Genomic DNA, 8561 nt, shown 5'->3' on the forward strand with positions numbered 1-8561 from the left:
CATCTCCCCCCAAAAAGTTTTGTCCTGCAACACATACTCCATAGAGATTACCCTGCCTGCCAGACTTTTGCAGAGTCTAACCCGGGAGTAGTATATCAATGCATGGCTTAGCTTTTACATTATTGAATGGCTGCCTAATTGTGAAGATAGGAAGCCAGTTTGTGAGGTGCCAGAAGAAAAGGGCATCGGAAGTAGGCTGAAGAGAAAGTGCCTCTGGGGAGGGCGGGTCCAGGACCATTCATGTTTGTATGGGTTGTATGTTGAAGAAAGTGGAGATTTATGGGTTCTGAGATCCTCCCAGCAAGTGCTGTGGAGAGTGAAGGGTCTCTTTTCCTAATTTGTGCACTGTTTGATAGCACTAGTGTTAGGTGATTGTGACACTCACGCTGGGATTAAAAAAGACATCAAGAGTGGGGGGACATCTTAGGACACAGAGAGTGCTTTCCTTGCAAAAAGCAAAAAGTTACCTTCCCACTGGTAAATTTCGTGAGAGTCTGGAGTACCAGGAGAACCCGAGTTTTATGAATTTATTTTTAATTTTAAATTTTACTTATTTTTTGTGTGTATGTGTATGATGTGTGTGTGTGTGTGTGCCGTAGCACACATGCAGAAGTCAGAGGACATCTGTATGTAGGTCCTACCTTCCTCTTTGTTTGGAGCGGGGTCTCTCTTGTTCACAGCTGCATGTGGCCTGTGAGCTTCCTGCAGTTCTGCTTCTGCCCCTCATCTCCCAGCAGTGGCGCACTGTGATTTCAGATGCTTGCATGATTTCTTCTAGATTTTATGTGGGTTCTGGGGATCCAAATCCAGATCATCAGGCTTACACCTTCTGAGCCATCTCTCCAGCCTCTAAGGTTTCACATAAGATAAAGGGCAGTGCACCTAGCTATTCTACAGCCTCTGTGAAAACAACCAAGGAAAGACAACAGGTAAGTGTTCCGTCACGGTTAGAAAGTTTCTGCCATCTCAGTTATGGTGCTGAAAAGTCTACACACCAAGTTGGTGAGGGAATGAAGTGCAGAGGCTGCTACTATCCTGTTCAGGTCATTTAAAGAAAGTTTTAGGTTGTGCCAAACAGTTTTAAGAGAAGCAGAGAAACTATCCTCTATTTCAGATATTTCCTGAAATTGAGAGGAGGAGAGAGAAATGGTAAGATTTCACTACATTCACCCCCGACATGATGTTTGCACACACTGTGTGACAGTCTGTAGCTGCGGTTTAAGCTGGCTGCTCAGGTCAAGTTTGCTTGCATCCAGGCTTTGGTTTGCGGGTGAAGCACTAATTTTGAAATTGACATTAGTTGTCAGTGTTTAAGAAAAGTGTAACTTGGGGGAGGGGACGTCTCAGTGGCAAAGCGTTTACCTGCCATATGTGAAGTCCTGGGTTCAATTCCAGTGCCTTTCCCACCGACACACAAAAGAAGGCTTTGAAGGACAGAGCATGTAGCTTGGTGGTGAGTGAGTGCTTATCACATGCAATTCTGGGATTGATCCCCAGCATGCATCCATCCATCCATCCGTCTGTCTGTCTGTCCGTCCGTCCATCCATCCATCCATCCTCCAGTCAGTCAGTGAAATTAGCATCTGATGCTTCAGTTTTGAAAACTGGAAACTACAACAACACAGGACTCAAATTCCCTTGTAGGAGGACTACAGCGATGTAATGGTTAATCTTTATCATTAACATGACTAGACTTAGAGCCACCTAGGAGACACACCCTGGGTTGTATCTGTGAGAACATTTCCAAAGAGACTTTTTTGAAAGGGGAAGACCTATCCTGAATGCAGGTAGCACCATTGACTGGGGCCCTAGACTATATAAAAAACTCAAGTGGAGCACCAGCTCTTTGCTTCCTCACTGTGGACATAGTGCCAACAGTTGCCGCCATGTTACCACCACCATGCCATCTCCACCATGATGGACTGTACTCTCAAACCGTGAGTCCAAATACATCCTCCCCTCCTTCCATTGCTTCTGTTGGGCATTTTGTTAAAGCAAAAGGAAAAGTAGCTGTCTTAGGATTTCTATCGCTGTGAGATGACACTGTGACCAAGGCAACTCTTACAAATGAAAATATTTGATTGGGGTGGCTTACAGTTTTAGAGGTTCAGTCCACTATCATCATGGCGGGGAACATGGCAATGTGCAGGTAGATGCCGTGAGTCTTATATCTTGCAGACAACAGGAAGTTGACTAAGATGCTGGGGGTTGTCCTGAACATAGGAAACCTCAAAGCCTGCCTCCGCAGTGACACACTTCCTCCAGCAATGCCACACCTACTCCAACAAGGTCACATCTCATAATAGTGTCACTCTCTATGAGCCAACAGGGCCAGTTACATTTAAACTACCTCAGTCCTAAAATGTAAAAGTAATGATACTTCTGATGTTGCAATTTTGATTGTTAAAGAGAAGTCACAAAGTGCTTCCTTTAAGCAAAAAGGAGAAAGCATAATAAAAGCCAGAGAGAAAGAAACCTTTTCTGTTTTGTTTTATTTATTTATTTTTGAGACAAGGTTTCTCTGTGTAGCTGTGGCTGACCTTGAATTTATAGAGATCTGCCTGCCTCTGCCTCCTGAGTGCTAGGATCAAAGATGTGTGCCACTACTGCGTGACTGAAAGAAAACTTTTATGTAACTTTTATTATTATACTTTGTTATAAATATTCTATTATTAGTTACTGTGAATCTTATAATGCCAAATTAATAAACTTTATTACTGATACTTATTAAAATTATGAGAATATGCATATGAATGCATGTCCGATAATACCCCTAGTTTCCGGCATCCACTGAGGGTCTTAGAACATCCCTCCTCCTTGGGTAAGAGGGGACTACTGTCGTCAGTGGGTCTGAATGGAGGCTATCAGCCTCCTAGTTGGCACCTAGTTATTCATTCAGACTACCACAGTCTCCAGTGGCTTACCTTTTTGTTTTTGTTTTTGTTTTTTTTTTAACTTCTGTAAGAATGTGATGTTGCTACCCTAGCTAGATTTGGAGCAGGGACTGTTTTTCTCTGTGTCATAAACATTCATTGAAGAATGAACAGATGAGGAGAGCTGCCTCAGCAGCGACAAGTGCTTGCTAGGTCATCATGAAGACAGGAGTTCAGATCCTATCACCTATGGAACGAACAACTGGGAGTCGCAGCAAATGCCTCTAACTCCAGCACTGAAGAGCTCATTGCCTTCTTACTGCCACACACATCCTTGCTTTCCCACAGGTCCTGCTGCTCTCACTGTGTTGCGAACAACGTGTTATACCTGGGGACATCCGTAGAACTGTTCTGACCAAGCGACTTCAGAGCTGTAAATGGAAAGCAGGTCACTTCCCCATGAAGGGGAGTTAGGATTCTCTGCAGGAGAATAAGAGTGGTCTTTGCAAATACTCCTGCTCTTCCTCAAGATGACACTCTGCCCAATTTCTTATGCTCAGAGTTCCTGTTCCTTTCATATTCTTCTAAACCTCACCCTAAACCCAGCCCCAACCCCAATGTCTTTGAGCCTTCAATAATAAACTCATACTCCTTGTTTTCTTGTAAAAACAAAGTTCTTGGTCTTGCAAAAGTACTATTATTTTCACTGTGTTTTTAACAAACCTGCTTTACCTTGGAACATACACACAGCTGCTTTAACACAAGCAATTTCAGAGTTGTACGAGGAAAAGAACACACACAAAGACACATAGATACACACAGACACACAGATACATACACACACAGACACACAGATAGACACAGACACACAGATACATACACACACAGACACACATATATACAGATACATACAGACACATAGATACACACAGACACACAGATACACACACACAGATACATACACACACAGATACACACAGCCACACAGACACAGCCATACAGGTACACACAGATGCACAGATAGACACAGACACACATGCACACACACACATACACACACACACACACACACACGACTGAATAAATGAACCATTCTTGCCTAAGGATCATCAAAGTCTTGTGTCAGGGATCATCTTGGTTCAAATCATGAATTTTGATCTTTTTGTCTGGATCTCTGTCTCCTGCCAAGGGGCAGATACATTTTTAAGTGACATCTCATGATTCCATTCCCCCACCCCCCAAAAATGGCTTTTAAGTAATTCTGTTGAGTTTACTGAACCTAGCCATGGTCCCTAATTTGTTAAAAACTTGGCTTTCTCACAGCCTCCAGCCCAGTATTGGGGGGCTCATCACAGAGGTTCCGGCAGCCAGCACTCACTGCTGTGTGCTCGCACAATTGTCTTCAACGCTTGTGATGGAAAAGACGATTTTTCCTGGTGACCTGGTTTTCGCTTCTCAGCTTTTTCAACAACTTTGCCATTTCCTCAGTAAGCTGTGTTTGATTCTAAATGAAACACTTAAGTGTTTTATCAGCAAGCCACACACTAAGTGTCCTAAAGCCCTGTCTTAGGTGTCTTGGAAGACAAAGGAGCCTTAAAGGGAGACGTGAGGGAAAGGCTGCAAAGTAAAGAGCAGCTCAAGGGTTTTGCAGCCTCAGCAGAGGGAAGAAGATGGGGATCTTGAGGGAATAATGCAATCTTGAGCTATGCTGGCATGGTGGAGTACAAATTCAGATGGAAAATCTTCTAAAATCCGAAGAACACTGTCGAATTCAGGCTTCGGAGGGGAAACTGCCTTGATTCTGGCTAAATTGTTAATTTTTTTGCCATTTTTTTTTTTGCTCAAATGTGATTCTGCTGCTTTGTGTAGAAGCTGGAGCAGAGAGGAACTCCCCCACGTTTGCAGGCTGGCTGGTGCCTTATATATAAACTAGAAAGGCCGTAGACAGCCTCCCAGAAGCCTCAGTGCAGTTCAAATGGCAACACTACAACTTTAGTTGTTGCGTCTCCCTGTCTTTTACGTCCTGGATGCTGTACATATTATTCGTAGGTAACTAATATTGCTCCCCAAAAACAAGTCATGAAGAGGGAATTCTGTGGAAATATGGGGAAGAGCCACAGGATTCCTAAGGGAATGCCCACGATCAGAATGCTGTAATGTCAGCATCTTTGGAAGCAGAGGCATGAACCCAGATTCCTTAGAATGGGTTGAGAAGCCCAGGAAACAAGGCTACCAGAGATCAAATTATGAAATAGCTAATACCAGGGAAAACCCTTCCTTTACCATTTTGGCTGCTTGTTCTCAGGATCTTCATGCCTTCTGTTATTTCCCAGAACTCTGACCCACAGGGCCAGATGAACTCTCTCCTCCCTGCAGGGTGGTAGGCCTAGAAACTAGTCTCCTTTCCCAGGAGGCTGGGAGCTGCCGCAAGGCAAGGAGTGTCCTGCTTCTTGCTGTCCAGCCTCTAGCCTTGGGTTTGTCATAGAGTAAGGGCTAAGTAAGGATTTGCTTATTCTGCCCTTTTATCTGGCCACCAAGATGATAATTTATTAGATCCTACTCCAATTCAAATCATGCAACTTTCCTAGAGTCAAATGTTAAGCAAAGGAGTGTCCTAGGGACAGTGGACTTCTGGAAGATGACAAGTCCTTAGGAAGCCATCTTCCAGTCCTGTCTGATGTATAACACACATAGTCATCTAGACAGACTTGTAAACTGGTTAGAAGTCAAAAGAGTCCCGGACACCATGTTTGGATATGCGAATCGAATGACGTAGCCTACATAAAAATATTCAGAAACATGTCAAGCGTAACACAGAATCCCCGTTCGCAGGACTCATGTCCCCAGTGCAGGCTCTTCTCCTTGCACCTGGACTTCTCTCTTCTCTTCACAGGCAGTGGGCCTCCTGTCTCCAGCCCTGCCACTCCGCACTTCCCTCTCTGTATGGCAGCTGAAGAATCTTCACACACACTAGGCCTGAACAGAAAGTCAAATTCTGCAGCAATCCCTCTCTTGCCACGCGTTAAGTATTGTGTGGTTTAGCAGAACCACGGTGCACTTGAACTCTTTGGTTCCACTGTATTTATCCCCAGCACCCCAGCTCATAAAGTTCATACTTGAAGCTCTTCAGCATACTCTCCAGTCTCAGCATTCATACTGCAGCTGCTCTAGGTTTTCCACAACCAACTTGCCTGGCAAGATGGATTTCCCTCCTGATCTCACTGGTTGCCTCTTTCTCTTTCCCTTGCACCTGGTTTAAGCCCTGTGGGAACCAGCCATGGCCTCCTTTGCATATGTGCTGTGTATCAGTCACAAGAGATTCGTGCTTCCCTTTTGGGAACTGAAATCATGTTCCTGGAAGAGTGAAGACCTGTGCTTATTACTGTGTTCTTCACAAGGCTCTGTAGTTGCAGAAAAACGGGAGCTCAGTGGATGTTGATTTCAACTGGAATGGGGAAGACTTTCGGAGTCCTCTGACTGCGCTGAAAGGAAGCTGTATCTGATAGAGAAGTGGGAAGCAGATTCTGAATATCACATATTTATTCCTGGCCTCCAGAGACGCTAGGTTCTAGCCCTCAGGGTACTGTATGCTTACAGAATTCATTTGCAGATGTACTTAGAAGCTAGAGTCTTTGCTGGTCAATAACTAAAACAACAGCAGAAGCCTGTGCTGTACGGCTTGACAAATAAACAACACAAAATTGTGTTTGAATTCTCTTTCTCATAAGAACCTAGAAAGCATTATTATTCTTTTATAGCCATTGTGATGGAATCAGAAAGATTAACTGTTCAAGATCGCCAGCCAGGTCGGGTGGGTGGAATATTTTGATCTCTAACCTGGGAGCTTTCTTAATCACAGGAAGTGCTACCTGCTTTCTTCTGCCACCTTGCCCCATTTATCATGACCCATCCTGGCGGGCACTCTCTCACTCTTTCTGCTGCAGAGGCTAAGGAAGCCCAAGAGAACACTTTATAGTAGTATGCTGAGCATCCCTTGAAAGGATGTAGAACATGCTATGGAAAACCAAGAGAGGGACACCTAGCTCAGACCACGGGTCAGGTGGGGCAGTCTTCCCTGAGGAAGGCATCCGGAATATAGTTTTGGAAGTGGCAGGGTTGCCGTAGGTGGAGAAGGGAGAGGACGCTTGGCTGGGACACTGACCTATTCAGCAGTTGTATTAAACACCCCCCAAATCGACACCGAGGTCATGGAAAGATCACTTAACCTCTTTGAGTTTCAGTTTACTGATCTTAAAATGAACAATCATTTATATTATTCAGGGATTTGAAGGGCGCAGCTATAGGGGCAAAGGCTCCAGCTTCTGGAAGGGTGTGCATTTGTATTTGTATATGGTAGTAGTTGTTTACAGTGACCAACAAACAGGCGACTGTGCCCAAAGGGAGGTGCTCGTCACCCTGACTGAAGTCGGTGGTTGCTCTCAGCATTATGGAAGGGGTTGTGGTTGCTCTCACTACAACTGAAGGGAGTTGGTTTTTCTCATCCTGAAGAGGCATGGCTGTTCTGTCCTTGCTGAAGGTGGGGCCATTGTCACAACCATGATTGTGACAATGTGATTGTATTAGTTACAGTTTTTTTGTTGTTGTTGTGAAGAGGCACCATGACCGCAGCAACTCTTACTAAGGAAAACATTTAGTTGGGACTCGCTACAGTTCAGGGGTTTTATTCATATCCTCATGGCAGGAAGCTTGGTGGCACGCAAGCAGATTTGGTTCTGGAGAGGTAGTAGAGAATTCTTCATCTGGATTGGCATGCAGCAGGAAGAGACAGAGACACTGGGTCTGGCTTGAGCGTTTGAAACCTCAAAGCCTACCTCCAGGGACACATTTCCTCCAACAAGGTCACACCTACTCTTTCAAGGCCACACCCCTTAGTAGTGCCACTCCCTGTGAGCCTTTGGGGACCGTTTTCATTCAAACCACCATAGTGATCATTATCGTGATTGAAGGCTGGAAGGACAGGTGGCTCTTATGACATTGGTAGGAGTGGGATATCACAATTGAAGGGGTGGCTAGGGTAGAGCCCCCCAAAACAGGTGAGACTCAGAAGGGACTCACTGAATAACCTGAGGGAAGAGATCTGGCAGCATCTGTGGGGAAGGAGAGAAGGGGCAGATCAGATAGAGAGAGAGAGAGAGAGAGAGAGAGAGAGAGAGAGAGAGAGAGAGAAAGAGAGAGAGAGAGAGTTTGAAAGTAATAGATGGAGCATAATCTGCAGGTAGCTTAGATAGCTCCTGAATTGGAGGAGAGAGCAGCCTTCCCCAGGTTTCTGGCTTGTGTGCTATATTGATGGAGAGGGAAGGCTGAAGTCCAGGCCTGCACATTCCTTGCTAAAGGTCTGCAAATTGACTTAGGCTCCTGTGGACTCAAGAGACTGAATTCTGATCCCTCAAAGTTGTCACAGTAACCATAAGAAAGGTGCTAAGATGACCATACAGGTAAGGGAGGAAATTATACTTTGTATCTCTAACCCCAAACCTCAAGTCCCAGTTAGTATTTGTGATCTTGATGAACAGTTAGCTTCCTGAGAAAGCAGACCCCAAAATGTTTGAGATGTAATGTTTTCTTTAGTTTTTATGATTTATTTTATCATTTATGTGTATGCATGTGGGTATAATGTATGTGTGTGGGGGTCATGTGCAGGCCAGAAGAGGGCGTCAGATCCCTTGG

This window comes from Chionomys nivalis, chromosome 14 (assembly GCF_950005125.1).
Source record: "Chionomys nivalis chromosome 14, mChiNiv1.1, whole genome shotgun sequence".
Taxonomy (NCBI): Eukaryota; Metazoa; Chordata; class Mammalia; order Rodentia; family Cricetidae; genus Chionomys; species Chionomys nivalis.